The sequence below is a fragment of the Protopterus annectens genome, chromosome 10.part0 (assembly GCF_019279795.1).
Source record: "Protopterus annectens isolate FY-2018-M chromosome 10.part0, PAN1.0, whole genome shotgun sequence".
Classification (NCBI taxonomy): Eukaryota; Metazoa; Chordata; order Ceratodontiformes; family Protopteridae; genus Protopterus; species Protopterus annectens.
In genome coordinates this window covers 1,112,212,305-1,112,231,359 of record NC_056744.1, presented here as the reverse complement: position 1 = coordinate 1,112,231,359, position 19,055 = coordinate 1,112,212,305, and positions in this window count along the sequence as shown.

The window sequence follows — 19,055 nt, the reverse complement described above, 5'->3', positions numbered from 1 at the left end:
TTTTAATAATGGTCTTGGACATTAGACTGTATAGTAGGACCTCTAAGAGATATATCCTAGATTTATGAAATAAGTTGTTTTCTACTGCAATCAACAATGACAGCTAACTATTACAGAGAACTTTATTAGTTTTTAACATATAATAACTGTTACATGGTGTAGTGTATCTAAGCTCTTTAATGCTGATTTACAGTGGTTAACAAGGGTGGAGTTATAATGTGGTTATTAGAATTTTTTTCACTTAAAATAATGTACTAAATAATTGCTTACTTTTTTTGGTTACGCTTTCATGTTTATTATAAGAATACATACAAACCTAAAGCAATGTGTTACACAAAAATGCAAGTACACTGATATAATGAGTCACTATTTATAAATCTCTATGGGTAGTATCTGTGGCATAACAGGTAGCATACTTACTTCGATGCAGGAAGATTAGAAGGATGTGGGATCTATTCCCAAATCAGGTACTAGGTTAATTTTCCACTATTGATATTGTAGTGCAGCATAATGCCAGGTCCAGCACTCCTGTCCTTCAGATGAAATGTTAAACCAAAGTCCCTTTAGATTAACATTGTCACCCTTGATAAAAAATCCTTTTATCATGACCCACAAAGAAACCCCCTCTCTAACTCCAAAAAGTTCTGGAGTACCATCAACAAACTCTTACACCCAGGGAACCCATCTCTTACTAACCCATCCACTAAAAGCTCTCCACTCAAAACTGCTACTCTCCAGAACTCCTTCTTCATAGACTCCATACAAAAACTTCTTCTTCTTTCTGCTTTTTCCTGGTTAGGGGTCACCACAGCAGATCACCTGTCTGCTCATGCTTGGCAGTGGAGTTTTACTGTGTTGAGTTGCCAGCCCGGCACTCAACCTTCCACAGAAGACACACACATGCATGCACTCATGCCTAGGGCCAATTTAGAGTATCCAATCCACCTACAGCATGTCTTTGGGATGTGGGACGAAACTGGAGCACCTGGAGGATACCCACACGACCACAGGAAGGATGTGCAGACTGAGGATTGAACCAGAAAACCTCTTGTTGTGAGGCAGCAATGCTAAGTGCTGCACCACCATGGCTGCCCATAGACTCCATACAAAACTAATTAAACCAAACAAGGATACCTGCCTTAACACCCCTCTCTCCGCCTCCCACAAAACTCCTTTCTCAATCAAGCCTGTCCACATAACCATCATCAGATCTCTACTCTATAAACTAAAACCCTTCTCCCCTTCTGCTGACAACCTGCCACCTCTATACCTTAAACTCGCAGCCCTCTCTATTGCCTGTCTGGTCTGCATACTTATCAATAGGTTATGTCAGGAAACTCTTGTCCCTAATATCTGGAAAAAGCCCTATATTATACCCTTACATAAAGGAGGTAACTCCACTGAGCCCTCCAATTTCAGGCCTATTACTATTCTATCCCCTTTTTCTAAAATTCTGGAAAAGTGTGCACACAAGCAGCTCATCTCATATCTCATTCAGGAAAATCTCTTCACCCCAACACAACATGGTTTCTGACCACATCATAGCACTGCTACAGTATTACTCTCCTTCACTCACTCTGTCGCTACATCTCTTAACAATAACAAACTAGTGTCATCTTTCTTTCTTGACCTCTCTAAAGCTTTTGACATTGTGTCCCACAACCTCTTTCTCTCCAAACTTTCTTCCTTTAATCTCTCTCTAGCTCTACTAGGTTCTCTTCGTACCTATCAAATAGAGCTCAATTGGCCAAATGGCTCTCTGCAACTTCACCTTTGCTTCCCGTTCAAACTGGTGTGCCCCAAGGCTACATCCTGGGCCTGCTACTATTTAACATCTTTACTAATAATCTCATCCAATCATGCCCTCACTTCACACTCATACAATATGCCGATGACTCCACCATTATCACGACCTATGACAGTCTACCCCACCTACTCTCACTCACTCAAGACACCATCCATTAAGTTGAAAGATGGCTCACAACTAAACATCTTCTACTTACCCCCAATAAAACAAAACTACTTCTCTTCCTTCACAAATCCCTCCAACACCTCAAAGCCCCCTTCTCAGTCTCTTCCCTAAACAACACCACCATTAAGGTCGAATCTCATACTAAACTTCTCGGGGTTTATATAGATAACGAACTTAAATTTGACATCCACATCAATAACTGCATAAAGAAGACACACCAAAAACTAGGACTCCTCTATAGAAATAAAAAAATTCTTAACACAAGAATCTAAACTGTCCCTAGCTCAAGCCTACCTACTTCCTACCCTACTTTACGCCTCCCAATCTTCACTTACCTACAAAAAAATTTGTCAACCAAACTTTAACTTACATACAACAAAATTACTAGATTTGCCACTAATCTCCCCTATCGCTCACATCACTGCCTCTCCTTACAAAAACTACCCTGGTTAGAACTCTATAATCAACTCCTTCTGACATATACTATCCTCCATCAACCTACAGCCTGTCCATTGCTAGCAACCATCATCCCTCTTTATGTCCCCAACCGGAAACTTCATAGCTCCGACCAACACCTCCTCCAAATCACTAAACTGAACAAATCCATTGGTAAAATGCTATATAGCCACTCAGTTACCTCCTCTTGGAACCAACTTCCTCTCCATATCAGAACTGTCCAAAACTTTTGCAACTTCAAACTCGCTATTAAGGAATACCTGCTTAACTCCAGGATCTGCCCCATGTAAAGATCCTACTTGAAATCTGCTTCCTCTGCTCCCCCTTTTTCTACCCCTATTTCTTACAGATATCATCTTACTTGTATTTTATGTTTTCTGCTCTTTCACCTTTCCCTCCCACTTTACTGCTATCTTCACTATATACTTCTACTTCCTATATCTCCCTCCTCTTACATTCGGGTCGATATTAGAACACTGAACATTCAAATGTTGAGTGTTCTAATACTGAACCCTAGCAATAAAAAAAAAAAACATTGAACATTCAGAACAGCAATTTTTTTCCTAGGGAAAAAATTTGCTGTTCCAAAACACATACACACAACACAAACACACCAAACAAACAACAATCCACACATACACCTAAACTTTTACACCTAACCCTACACTACAATATACATACACCACTATCTATCTACTTACCTTACCCAAACCCTAACCCTAAGGTCCATCACTGTCTCACAGCCACCTCACCCGCTCCCTAACCCTAACTCACCTAACCCGCACTAACCCACACATCCACACAATTGCACACTTACCTGACCCATGCCCTAACCCTAACTCACCTAACCCGCCCTAACCCACACATCCACACAATCGCACACTTACCTGAACCCAACCCGTAACTTTCCACCAGAGTGCTAAAAATACCGAAGCAACAGAAACGGACAACCAAATTCTTTCCCTAGGAAAGAATTCGGTTTCCTGTTTCTTTGATATTTTCAGCATTCGCTGAAAACGGGTCGATATTACAACTCTCGAAATTTCAAATGTTTGGTGTTCTAATATAGACCCTTACATTCTATACACCTCCTTTTCTTTTGCCTTCTGCTAGGACCATCTGTTCTAGCACTGTATTCCTTGCTCTTATAATTCGGTTAGCAATTTCCCATTCAAATAACGATTATGATGAATCTGTGATTGTATGACACATAATAGTTTATATCTATGTTCAATTTTTCTTACTCTTCAAACATTGTATAAAATGTATCTATTTTCTGTATGTATCTCTTCATAACTGTATGCTTAAATACTTAATTGTTTGTAAAAAAAAAATCACTGCTGTAATGGAGCTTTTCTCCTCGGGTCTCTGCTGAAAAAAGGCATTTACCCAGCCAGATCAACACAGATAACAAATAGCAAATAAATAAATAATAAATAAATAAATCTGCTTCAGTTGGTGGTAGATCATTGGCATGTAAAAGATCCCATGACACATAAAAAAATGTAAAAGATCCCATGGCACTTAAAAAAAAAAAAGAGTATAAAGTTCTCCGGTGTCCTGGACAAGTTCTCTGGTGTCCTGGACAAATTTCCTGTAGTCAGTATGTATACTACTTCAGTCCCCCCCTGAAAAAATGGCACTGGTCTTCCAGGGCCAACCCAGTCAACAAAGAGTAAATAAAATACAATGAAAGCTGTTGCTAGGAAAGCCAACAAGATAGGTAGGAAAGCCCAACTCTAGTTTTGGGATTGACTGATACTGTGGAATACCACACATGTTTACCTTATGGGAGTGTGTATGTCATCTTTTACTGTTCAGAGTAAGTGAATGAACTATAACTAAGAAATGCAAGGAAGAAGAAAAATGCCATCTAAAAGTAGCTAATCATTTTTGTACTGTACAAGACAACTTGGCCATGTAGCCATTTACTGCTTACCAGTACTCAGCCTTAGACCTTACCACATTTTTCAAGGAGATATGGGCCAGTCATACTGGGATGAATTTATGATCGCCTATCCAATTGTCTAATTCCTTCTGATCTGGAGAAGTTTGTTTGAGAAAAATGATAGTCATTGCATGCCAAATCTGTCTCTCCACCATGGTTGTTTATTTGCTGAACCAGGGTCAGATAAATAACAATCTGATAGTCTTGTTTTCCATAGTTATAACCAACAAAGATATGACTGCCATTTCCATTTCTGGATTTTTTAAAATTGGCTCACACATTGTATATTTCACCCCATGGGTTCATCCCTTATGTGTACTGCCATAAATGCAAGAAGAGTAGAATAATACTTTTCATTTTTAACCAAACATCCAATTTCCTTAAATCCCTCTACATGCCTGATCCTTCATACATCCAGTATTGCCTTTTTGTCATCTGCATAGACACTGATCCAATTTTCCATGTTTTTTATGCAGTCCTAGATAATCAAATCAAACAAGACTGGACCAAGTTCTGATTCTGTTTTAATGGGTTCAGGATCCACATATCACTTTCTTAACCCTTGATGGCTCCACCTGACTATTACCTTATGGTACCTGCTATCCAGCAACTTATCTACCCACCCATAATGATTGATTTTCAGTCCTATGCCATTCTTCTTTAAGACCCATTAGTTTTGAACCAAGTCAAAGGCTTTAATGTAACCCAAGCATTACATTCATGCAATTACCTCTTTCTATTTATTCATTGTTCAAATCACAGAACTGATTCAAGTTTACATGTCAGATTTACCCAAACTTTGCCAAGCTAGAGTTTATGAAGTTATCTATTTTCATTCTTTAGTGCTATAGTGCCACATCTTTTGTATTGCCGCCCACTACTGAAGTCAGGCTCAGCAGCCTCTAGTTTTCTGCACTTATTTCTGCCTGTAGTTGTAGGCTGGTACTATTATAGTTTGTCATCAGTGTTGTGGGACTGCCCTCTTAGTAAACGATTGTTCAATGCTATCCTTCTGATAACTGATGGTGGTTCCCAGTCTGGTCCCTGTGACTTATCCCTTTTCAGTACTTTCAGCTCTCTTTCCACCTCCACTTCTACATCAGTCCATTTTTCTTTCATCTCTGTTCTGCTTTCACAGACTGATGCCTTCCATTTCTTTCTCCTTCATTAGTAAACACTTAAGCAAAACAATTGCATGGAATTTTAGCTTTTCCCTTGACCTTCATATTTATTTTCTCTAACAGAATATGTTTTCCATTCTCCCTGGCCAAACATTAATTTCCAGTATATCTGAAGAAGGCCCTGTTTTTTGTTGCACTGCCATTTTTTCATTTAAGTCTTTACTTTCGAGGTACAATTTGCCCTATTTCTAGCTGCCACATATCCTTTCCAGTAATCTGCTCCTTTCTTTCTCAAGTCTGTCTATATTTTTTACACAAATTCTATTAATGTGTGTATATTTTTATTAACTTCTGCTGAGTTAGCTTTTATAATATCTTGTATTCATTTTCTATATTACTTATTGCTGATTTTTGTTTTGTATGTACAAATACTTTGGAGCTTTTCTCCCTGGGCCTCCATGGAAAAAGGACGCACCTCAGCCCAATGGACTATCTCGGTCAACAAACTGCAAATAAATAAAATAAATAAAATTTTTCATATTTTTGCACACTGTTCCTCCTCTGTTTGCTGATCCAAACTGTTTTCTTTTATTAACAGTTTGGCAAACATTGCAGCTTCTTTTCAGCCCTCTAAACATCCCTTTTTTATTTTTATATTAGCTCCAGTCCTTTGCGCTGTTGACAACCTTCCCAAATCTTATTTTATGAATCACAATATTCATTTGTAGTATATCCCTGTACTTCCTATACCCCTAGACCCTGACCTTTGTGCCACTCTTTGGACTTTCGCCATAGTCATTGTAAACTGCAATGCTGTATGATCACTATCTGCCAGAGGACTGTTAACTTGGAGGTCTCTTCCATCAGTCTCCTAACAGAAGATTTGATTGAGAAGTCTGCCTCTCTCCCAACAAAAGATTTGATTGAAAAGTCTGCCTCTCCTGGTTTTATCACATTTATTTTCCTTAAATTATGCTATGCCACGTGTCGTGGTCAGTTAGCCTTTTTCTACCCATCCTGGAACACAGGGTACTGTCCATCCTTGGCAGATTAAGGCTTCCCCTCAGAGCTAGCCTCTTCTTTTCTGTCAATCCCTTTGATCTTTTCTTGACTGACTTATAATCTCTCACACTTGTAATAGGTGGTCTTTAGAAGGTGAAGCAAGAAGAAAACGCACCATCATTTCTGTTTTACTTCAGTCGGCTTTACCATTGGTTCCTTGCCTTGCTCTTCTTCATCCTATTGACCTTTTTATTACATTTTCTTACTACATAACCTATATCCTCATCTTCAATTTCCTCCCCAGTCATTCTTTTCCTTAGATATGCTGCCAGCTCTCCTTGTTAGCTTTCTTCCTCTTTGCCTACCCTGCCCATGTTGAACATCCTGTGCCCCTACATGACCATGTTGCACCTTTTCTTTTTTTTCTTTTCTTTTTTCTTTTCCTTTATCATGGTCAGGCTTATATCTAATGAATTTAGTGACCCTCATGCATGACACCTAATTTACTTGAAACCACTTGTATCAATGTGCATTTTAATGAAGACTATCATTTCATCTTTCTTAATCACATCATCTGACTGTTAACTTTTTATTTCACCATTTGTACATCAGCCATATTTTACATCCATGTATTTATGAGACTATGCTCTCACTATATAGCTACCAGTAATTGTCAATAATCGGTCGTCTTTACATTCTTACACTTCTTGGCAATTCACCACACTACTAAGTTTAGTTGACCTTGCATTTTTACCTTATTGAAGTATTTATAATTTTGCTTTTTCATCTATTTTTTTTTTGCTCTTTAATTTTAAAATCTGTACTATCATATAAGAGATTTTCTGTTAAGTATGCTTACTCTCAAATATTACCTTTTTATTAATATTTATTGTGTGTTTCTACTTTCTTTTACTCTGCTTTGCAGTTGCTATATTATTTGTTTTAATTGGATCAGGATCATGGCAGTGAGACATTTCCCTGGTACATTTGTTCGTGGATACATGATTTAAGTGAAATTCAGCTGCAAAGACATATGGCTGTTGTAAATTAATTGTTGCCACAGAAAAGCAGCACAACTTGAATAACGAAGTACAGAAGACAAAATAAAGTCAGTGGTGCCTAAGGTACCTAGAGACAGCAGGCAGTATACCAAACATCAGCGGGATACCCAATCGGCATGTTAAAGTCAGTGCAAATGTAATTTACATTGTACAATTTCTTTATTATTGGTGTGTATAGACTGTTGCTCCCTCTGTAGAGTCTATGGAACCTTGCCTAAAACACATAATGGGACATAAATGCGACTACAGTAGCAAACTGGAGTTCCGTGATGCTGCAGTAGACTTCTACATGATATAGTTACATAAGCATGTACTGTACACCAAGCACAATACACATCATTCTCCCTGCCTCCATGCACTCAATTATTGAAGCTGTGGTCATGGTGCTGCATGTTTCTCTCTCACTGCAATGAGTTTGAACAGCCATAAGTCTGTACAGCTGAATTTCTCTTCAGTTATGTTTTCCCCAACCAAATGTACTGTCAGGGAAATGTCTTGCAGTCTAACAGCCTGACTCTATTAATTGCGTACAATAGTGCCTTTCATACTGACTGTGACTTAAAAGAGTCCCACTAGATGAGTTAATGTGCATTTTATAATCTTGCTGAAGACATTGAGGGTGACAGAGGAGTTCAGAAGAAGTCTACCTGGTCACAGGAGTCTGTTTTTTTTCTTAATATCACAAAAATTAAGACATGGTCTTCACTGCCAATCCCATAAATTTGATGACATGTAATAGTTTCACATCCTGGCAATAGGCAGATGCCTACTCAAAGTGATCTGTAACTGTTGAAATTGTTAGACGCCATAAATGATGAGGAACAAATGACTGATCTTTACATCAGAAATACAGTGACAGGGGAGGTGGAGCCTAGATGTCCAACTGAAAGCAGCACATTTGTAGAGCTCCACAAAACTATCTTAAAAACAGGAAAAATATTTAATTTTACCAAACAAAAATAGCCACATATTGTTGATAAACTTCTGAACTACCAGTATATCAGTTTTGGTGTTTATTCATTGTGATTTTCCTGTCAAAATAATTTGGAGACTATTCCTGTATTGTGGAAATGAGCAGCTCAAAGAACTCTCACTTAGAAACTACCTTGAAAAAAGTAATACAGTTGATGTCCTCTATACTACAATAACTATCTTTGAAAATGGATGGATTCAAGGAGAATTTAGAAAATCTTAAAGAAAATTGTCAAAAACAAACTGAAGCCTTTAAATAATTATTACAACAACACCAAACTAAAATATCAGACATCTAAATTTCATTATGTGAGATAGCGGGGAGACTTAAGGAGGAAGAAACTCAAAATGAATTTCTCCTGCAGCAGAACAACTGGCTTATTAACATGGCAGATCACTTAGAGTATAGAGAAAGGAGAACAAAAATAAGAATGTTTGGACTTCCAGAGAGAACTGAAGGTGATGATAACATTTTATTTTTAAACTCTTGGCTACCTGACATTTTAGACTTAAAAGAAGGTTTATCCTGTGGTATAGAAAGAGTGCATAGAGCCATAGGAAAACCAATACCTTCCTCACCTACCACTTCACCAAGATCAATTGTAGTAACATTCTGATCTTATCTAGACAAAGAACTTGTTCTCAAATCACCTTGGAGAAAAATCCCTTTGAAATATAAACAAAACCAAATCAGATTTGATAATGACTATTCTACTAAAGTACTAGATATGAGTCAAAAACCTGGCCACTTGTGAAACTACTTAAACAAAATAAAATGAAAGCTCAACTCACATACCCTGCAAAAATAAGAATCTTCTAATCAAATGAAATGAGGACTTTCAATAACATAGAGGAAGCAACTACCTTCATCAAGAGCAATAACATAATAACAGTCCCAAAGGAAATGGACCGGACATCATCTACTTCCTTGAAAAGATCTCCTGAAAAAATATGTGGACTGATCTAAAGAAGAAATAGCAAAAGACTGAATGCAGAAACATAGCATCCACAAATACTCTCAAAGTATATACTAAAGTGTGAAATACTAAAAAAACAAAGACGTACGTACAATTATATTTTACCCAGTTGTCTCACCATTTCTGTTCTGTTCTCCTTTTGTTTCTTCTCTGTCTTACCTTATATAAGCTAACTACTACTAAAGCATTTACTTTAAATGACAGAAATAGACAGTAGTAATTTAATATACCTTTTTGGTCTTTAATTCAAAAGACGGGAAGGACGGAAAGTTAAATCATTGAATAGCAATGAGTGGCAGTATACTCAGTGATTAATCACCTTGAGTTATGTGTAAGCTGACTGTGTATGTCATGATGAATTGTGTTTAGAGTGCATACAAATGAAAGAATTGCATCTGGGTTATGGATGAATTGTTTTAAGAAAAAGGTTAGCTGTATGACATACACTAATTATAAGGTTCACTGAATTTAACTAATGTTGACCTGTTTCAGTTAAAAAAAATGTCATATTCAAATGTATGACATTCTGAGAAGCTGCGATTTAACAATAATCACCAGTAGGATGGTCACAAGGTTCTGAGAACGTCAATTTACTTCAGAAATGCCTGAACAAGCCTCTTTCAAATTGTAAGATTAAAAGGCATAAGTATTGATTAGAAGCATTTAATAAACGAGACATAAAGTAGTAAGAAAAAGAAAAAAGGGAGGGAGAGAGAGAAAGAGAAAGATGTGGGGGAAAGAGGGAAAGGAGAAAGTAAAAATTTTAAAGTACATAAAGGACATTTATTACTTATAGGAAATCTATTCACTTGCATTCTTTAACATCCTTCAAGACAGAATAGAACTTCCTTAAATTTTTAATGATAGAGAAATAGTACTGACTATAAATGGTATATGACAACAAATATACATGTTTTATGAATAAGCTATGCAATGTTGTGAAGTTTTTATCACTTTATACCAAAATGGGAATTGATATTCAAGTATTTGCATACAATCATTAGTCACTTAATTGACTAATATTTTCATTAAAACACAGATTTAGAAATTGCATCATATGAAACATTTTTACAAATTGCATCATATACTTATGTGTTACAAGGTCTATAAAATCATATATTATGATGATAATGTAAAAATGAAACTGTCTAAAGATTAAAGGAAATTATCATAAGTATAAGATTAGATATTAAATCATACTACAGGTAAATGACATACTTCTGGAAGCATTCATTTCTAAAGAGGTGTTTAATAAAAAACAACTCATCACCTATCTAAAGTGCATATACTAAGAAAGATAACTACATATAATATTTGAAATAAGTAGTAATGTGTCTACTGAATGACATATATTATTGAATAGTGAATACTGTACATTCATATCTTAAATAGTTAACACCATTTCACCATAAATGGATTATTTACAGTGATAATAAGTCAGTTGAGAGGTGACAAAATATAATTTGAAATGTATAAACAAATTTCCATATGTGATTATAGTAAAGTTAGTCATATTTGATTAATAAGTTAGTTAAATATTACTGTTATACAAATTTAAAAGATCACCAGTAAAATTAACATGGAGCTCAAAGAGAACCTTTGTTGATAAGGTATGAGGGATAATCTGATAGATTTTTTTTTTATCTATTGGATTAGGAATGTTTAGCATTCCATGTACAATAGGAGAATTTCTGAAATGTTTGATCATTTTGTTACATATAATTGTTCTCATATTATATTTTTTTCTTTTTTACTGGCCTGAGCTAGAATTCAACTTATGTTTTCTAGCAGAGAAAATCAATCTGATAACAATATCTAAAAATGACAGGAACTTTGTACAATTACAATGTCATAGAAGAGTTGTGAGTGTTATTTATCTTACAAATAATATATAAACCTAGCCAAAATATATGGACAACATTACTTTCTTTAAACATTAATGGCTTGAACAATCCAAATAAAAGATAAAATCTATTAAGATATTTCAAAGTAAATAAAGTACGAGTGGTCTTTCTTCAAGAATCCCTCCTCAAAATAAATGATAAGCATATATGGAATCCAAATGAATATTTAATGCTACCTCATTCCTCATATAAATCAAAAATCAGAGGAGTAATAATTTTGTGGAGGAAGAATGTTACTAATCCTCAAATTATCTATAACTATGGAGATAAAGAAGGCCTTATAGTGCTGGTTATAGTGAAATTTAATAACAAAATTTGGACCCTAGTAAATTTATACTGGTTTCCTGGCTTAGGGACAAGGACAGCTAAAAACATCTAGATTTTATTATTAGTAATACATATAAAGGCAACCTGATAATAAGTGGAGATTTTAACTATACAATTTATAATTCAGAGACCACTAATAAGAGAAATGTATGTCTCACTCCTATAGAAAAATTATTTTAAAAATGGAGTGAAAATCATAATGTAATTGACACAGTCACCTTTGAAGAAGATAACTCATTATTATTTTCTCATCAAAATTATAGATTTAGTACTCAGCAAGAATAGACAAAATTTATGTATCACAAGAACTAAACACACAAAAATTAAATGTTCTATAACTCTCTGTCCTTTATCAGATCATAACTCTCTTATTCTCAAACTTCAAATAAATTTAAAAAAATTAACACATACAACAAGGATACCAGCTTATATCACAAAATTGAAAGAATTAAAACCATAGCTGGTCTTAGAATTACAATTTATTTAGACACTAATGATTCTGAAGAGATGAACATAATCATGAATTGGGATGCTTTGAAAGCCTATATATGTGGTAAAACTCTTGCATGGTTCAAAAACAATTAAAAATAATGGGAATCTGAATTATATAACATATAAAAACAACTTATAAAGAATAATAACAAAGACAATACATTTTCTTACAATAAAAAGACAACTGATTAAATAAAAAAATATAATGAAACTCTAACTCATAAAACTAATTTGGCATTAGAAAAATCAAAACTAAATTTATATTTCACATCACCTAGACATGTGGACAATCTAGCTATGAGAGTTAAAAGACAATCCAGAGCAAACAACATCACTAACATCCTTCATGAGGGGAAAAAGAATAAAAAAGTATCAGATATAAGTGATATTCTTGATGCTTTAAAACATCATTATACAGAACACAATAGATCTGGTAAAGCCCACACTAATTTTCTAAACTTAGAATTAAATTTCCCCAGAATTAACAAAATACCAGAAAAATTAACACTAGAAACTCAAAAAACAAAACAAAAAAAAAAATCACACATAAAGAAGTTACAGAAAACATTAAGGAAAGTAAGTGTAATACATTTCCAGGAGTTGATGGTATTATAATAGAAATATATAAAATGTTCCCAATATCCATAACTTCAATTTTTCATAAAACTTTACTTGAAATCCAAACACAAAGCACAATACCACCTTCATGGAGGTACTGATTAATCACACCCATCATAAAAGAAAATAAAATGTCTATACTATGTAGCTCTTATAGACCAATATCTCTGCTCAATAATGATTATACATTTTTTTATGTCAATCTTGGTCAATAGAGTTATAAATTCTATGATTCATTTTATAAATGAAGATCAAACAGGTTTCATATATAAAGGACACACATGATAACATTCAAAGAATATTATATCTTATAGACATTTTAAATAGAGAAAATCAGAAAGTTCTACTAATTGCACTAGACATAGAAAAAGCCTTTAAATCATTAAACTGGGACTATCTATTCAAAATACTAGAAATTTATGATTTTCCTCAATCTTTTATCTCATTGATAAAAAAAAATCTATAAAAACAACTTAGCATATGTAAAACTAGGACCATTTACCTCTGAATCTATAGTAATAATAAAAGGTACAAAGCAAGGTTGCCCCATGTCTCCAATCTTATTTGTACTAGCTATTGAATTATTTGTTTCTTCAATCCATTCCAATCCAAAAATAAAAGGTATCAATACATATGGACAATACAATTCTAAAATTATGCAATTTCCCGATTATGTGCTCCTTACTTTATCCACCTCAAAAGAATTATAAAAGAATTGGACACATAGGTTGAAAATTTTTACTCAATTTCAGGTCTACACTTCAATAAAACTAAGTCTAACTTCATAATATTGAACAGAAACAGTGCTTTTCTAGTGGATGAATTCATATAATTAGTAAACAAGTTTACACTTTAAATTACCTATGCATCATTCCATGTAAAAATATAGAAGAATCCTTAAATACAAACTACAACAATATCATAAATACAATGAATGCCTATGTGATAAATTGGAATAAAATTAACCTAATTTTTGAATTCAGACTACAATTAATAAAAATGAATTCTTTATATAGCACAAGCTATCCCCAGAATACCAGATAAACATCTCCTAATAAAATAAATACACTTTTATTAAAATTCCTATGGTATCCTAACAGAAATAGAGTAGCTTTTCCACATCATATTAGACCTTGTGATCAAGGAGGAATCAATTTTACAGATATAGACAGATACATTAAAGCTTCTATTTTCAGAATTATTATAACTGAATAGACACAAATTACTTTTCCAAATTGAAAATGTTACATACTATTAGTTATTCAAAGGCAAATTCCAGAATAAAAAACCTTATGTTAGATGATCAAATCAATAAACCATGGCATATTTTATGCATGGGCATTCAATACAATATAGTAAAACCTATTAAACTAAATTTTATAAATTACATCTTTAACACATTTGGAAAATTCATTATTGCCAATACAGATATAAAGATTTGGATGGATTTAATAATTCCTTTCAGTTCCACAAAAAATTTTTTTCAATAAAATACGCAAGAATATTTTTACCACTTTATTTGTTGACAGCATTGTATTAATTATCAAAAAGTTATTGACAGTAGAACAAATACATATGATCTTTCTTCCTCTGACTGGCTAGTCCTTCAAACTGTATTGATATACTCACAAGATCTATGCAGAATAATTGTTAATTCACCTTTTAAAGTCAAACCTAATTTTATAAAATATCTTAATGAAATTATATATGGTAATCACAATTGGAAAATATAACTTCAAAACTATACACATTATTAATAAACTATAAAGTTAAAATCCAACAGAATTATTGGAATTTAATCACCAAAGAGCATTCAATAAGCCTAACCACAGAAAGTAAAACTAATCTATTGTACTCCATTAAATTAACGTCCGATATACAATTTTGGAGAATATACATGTGGAAAATTCTGCATAGATCATTTTACATACCCAATAGACTAGCCAAACTTGGTTCTACTAATAGTGTAACTTGTTGGAGATGTCTACAAAGGGTCTATATCAATTAAATGAATGCTTGAAATGTCGAATGTCATATGAACGAGACCATATGATCGACATTTCAAGTGTTCGAAGATTGACTTTAATGGCACTGTACAGTGCAGAATAGGAGAATTTCCCTTTTCTGCACTGAAGTGCGGTCTCAGAGTTGGAATATTTAAGTAGGGGGGTATGGGGGGTGCAGGGGGGCTTTCCCGCCTGCTCACACTGTTAAGGTATGTTTTTCTTTTTTTTTTATTATATATTCGAACATTCAAATATTGACCATATGGTCTCAATCATATGGTATTCGACATTTTGCCTGTTCAAATATATAACATAGACCTGCCTACTAATATGTAAAGCAGACTGGATACACAAGGCACAAGTCAGAAATTTGAAGCACTATGCCGATCCAAGCAACTCTTGTCCAACCTGACACTTTAGCACTGACATTCTTACATACCAACAAACCTGCCCTAAGCATCAACTATTTACACAAACCTTAGTCAACCTAGTTGTCAACTTAGTGCAAGCATATAACAACACCAATAATGATGGCACAGTGGTGCAGCAGTAGCATTGTCTCCTCACAGCAAGAGGTATTCAAGTTCGATTCTCAACTGGGGTGCCTTCTGAGCAGAGTCTGCATGTCCTGCCTACATTTGTGTGGGTTTACTCCCACATTACAAAGACATGCATCTAGAATGTTTCTCCCTGGGTCTCTGCTGAAAATTGGCTTTGTTCCAAGTCGGACTTTCCCAGTAAACAAATATAAAATAAATAAAATAGGATAATCTAATCAACAAAACAAATTCCATTATTGTATCTTCTTATATAAGAAATTGACTGGATTAAATGAAACTACCACCTGGCATCAATGCAATTAATTTTTCTTAATTCAGTTCTGTACTGTCCTACTGAGACCATTGCCGCTATTATGTCTTCGGTTAAGTGGTACTATATTTACTATAGTCTCAGATCAAAATCTCTGCATCTTATTACAACTCAAGAATCATAAAATCACTTTGAAGACTTGACTTTTGTTGCAGACATATCCAAGATATAGAATCACATACCTTAAAACTTATACAAATTCAGAAAAGGATATCATTCAGGGGTCCAAAAAGAATCATTTCAACTCTAGCTGACAGCATATTTGCAAATGTAGCATAACCTGAGCAATTCTCCGCTTGATATACTACAACATCTGTACAGATCACATACTCATGTACTTATATTTTCACTCTTAATATGTAAGATATTGAAATTCATCTTTTGCGTTCATAGTGCTGAATATTTTGAATTTATTCTCTGTCAATAATATGCACATCTCCTTTTGTGTATTATCATTCTAAACTTAAATTTTACTGTTGTTTTGAAACCAAGGAAAACCAAGCAACACCAGATAAATGCTTTTCACTGAAGATAAATAAGTCCAAAAATCCAAAAAAGGGCAGCACAAGATGATGTCAGAGCCAGGTTGCAACATTTATTGTATAAACATGTAAGCACTTCAACAGTTTTAATACCGCTTTCTCAGACGTAAGTAAAGCATTCAACCCAACCTTAATATAAGTAAAATGCACCAACCCTCTAAGTAGAATCAATTAAAAAATTAAGAACAATTAAAAGCACATGATCTTATAAATAAGGCAGACACTTATAGCAGTATTTATATATAAAAAGCTGAATAATAAATAGTGCTGGTCATATGAAACTAACTTCCTCTTCTCTTTTTGGCTGCTGCTGTATTCATACCTATGGAGTGGGAGATGCCATAGTCTGCTGGTAAGCAAATGGTTTATGCAAAAGATTAGGTGGCCAAGGCAGTGAAAACCCAACAGGCTCTTTCACTGATACCTGACAGCTAATCTCCTCAAACCCAAGGAAGGATTGAAATACTAGCCTGCTGGTAACATAAGGGTTATATAAAAGAAAAGGGGGCTGAGTCAGAAGAAATTGAGGAGACTTCCTTTCTGAAGTGCACTGTCATGGGAGGTATTTCTCTCTTTTCCAACCCATAACAAACAAACAAATCTTTTCAGCAACTAACAGGTTAAAAGGCCACACCACAAACGCTTTATGTGCCTAGCTGCATTACAAAATGCATTTCGTGAACCCTAAAACATAAAGGGTTCAATCAATTGGCCCCAGAAAAAAGTAGTTACAGAAATATGTTTTGTTTGTTTGTATTTTTATCATTAGTCCTTTGCACTTCTTTAAATATCGTCCTACCTTTCTTGCCCTTTCAGCTGCCACTGCAGCATAAATCCTCTGAAAAGTCTGACTGTGTGAAACATTACAAGAGTTTTGGGCAGCATTACACTTTCATTTTCATCTTACTGCTCTCCCTTCCTTTCTGTTGGTCACAATGTCATCCTAACAGAAATAACTTCTTGTTTCTTAATTCTTTCCAGTATAGAATCAGATCTTTCTATAAAACCTATCTAAGAAAAAGCACTATCTTCTGCTGGATCTTCTTCATTTATCAATATGATCAAAGTAATGTCATATAAACTGACCATACAAAAGTAACTAGTATCAGCATGTTTTAACAGTACCACATTTTCCTTCTGAATATTGTGATCGGTCAGGATTTCTTCATTAATCTGTCTCAGCAACCATTCATCTCCCTCTGTGAAAAAGAATAGTGACATTTCTTCCCTCCCTGTCTCCCTCCATCCATCCAGCCTTTCACAACCCGTATTCACACTTTTGCAAATAGAGTTGGGGGTATCACTTCTCCAATGGCAATCATCTAGAGCCAATGTTCACACTGCCAAGTGACTAGACTAGCCATAAAAAAATATATATAGGGAAATTCTCTAAATATGCTGGCCAAACTTTCCTTAGTCTGGACAAACACTTCCATAGGTTTAAACTGAAATGAGGCCGCTGAACTAGTGGGACTACCATTGCTAATTAACTGTAAAATGTAAAATAAACAGGTACATAAACACATACTCTGAATGGTGAAACTACTCTCTCCATTGTGGAAAATGTACTAAAAATGGGATCCATAATAAATACATAGAGCATATCCTTAAGGAAAATGGTAAGTGTACAACTACACATTATAACTTAAATATTATTATCTTTTTTATATTCATTCCTTATCAGCATAGGACTTTGATGATGTCCATATTAGAATTTTCTTAACTCACTGTTGCTTGTGAAATTACTTAAAGTTCACAAAGAAAGACTAGGGACCAGGTTTGTGAAAGTTTGTGGAATTTTGCACATTCACTGATCTGAATGCAAAACTTGTGGATAACATTGTAATATGCTAATATATGACAAGCAATTCAGAATACTTCAATGCATAATGGAGTACCGCAGTTCCAATGGTGCACTATAGAAATGTACAAGTAATCCCTAAGTATAAGAAATCACTGTTCAATAATGCTGTGCATTACCAAACAAATGGAAAGATATCACAAATCAGGAATCCCAATAGTTGTTTAGAAAGATAACAAATATATAGCTATATAGATATGCGGATATACATGTGTACGTACATATATGCATGTGTGTGTGTGTGTGTGTGTGTGTGTGTGTGTGTGTGTGTGTGTGTGTGTGTGTGTGTGTGTGTGTGTGTGTGTGTGTGTGTGTGTGTGTGTGTGTGTGTGTGTGTGTGTGTGTGTGTGTGTGTGTGTGTGTGTGTATTGTGTATATCTGGGTCTGCACACACACATATAGGGTGTGGAAGGGGAGACTGGATGTACATGAATAAAGTATGGTTGTTGCTTTTATTTATGAACATTTTCCATTACTGTTACTGCCACTGCTAAGATTTGCCTGCAAAAATCAAATGAACACAAGGTGATTTAAGTATACTTTCTCTGCACTTTGCTTATTTAAGATTAGATATTTGTAGATAGTCGTTCCATTAAATATTGTGCTCTCTGTCTCTCTGCAGTTAGTTGCCTAAAGTGTAAAAAAGTGTAGCCATCTGGGTTCATTGAAAGTGGTTAGACTGCTTTTGAAATTCTGTGTTAACCCCTAGCCTGGGGGGGGGGGGGTATTTGCATTATAATCTGTGTTGGTCACATTTCTAGGAATCATTTCTGTTCATCATCTGAGCTGTTGGCTGCTGAGATTTGCCTACAAAAATCAACTGGACACACAAGCTGATTTAAAAATACTTTCTCTGCACTTGGCTTATTTAATATTAGATATTTTTAGATATTTGTTTTATTGAATATTGTGCTTTCTGTCTCTCT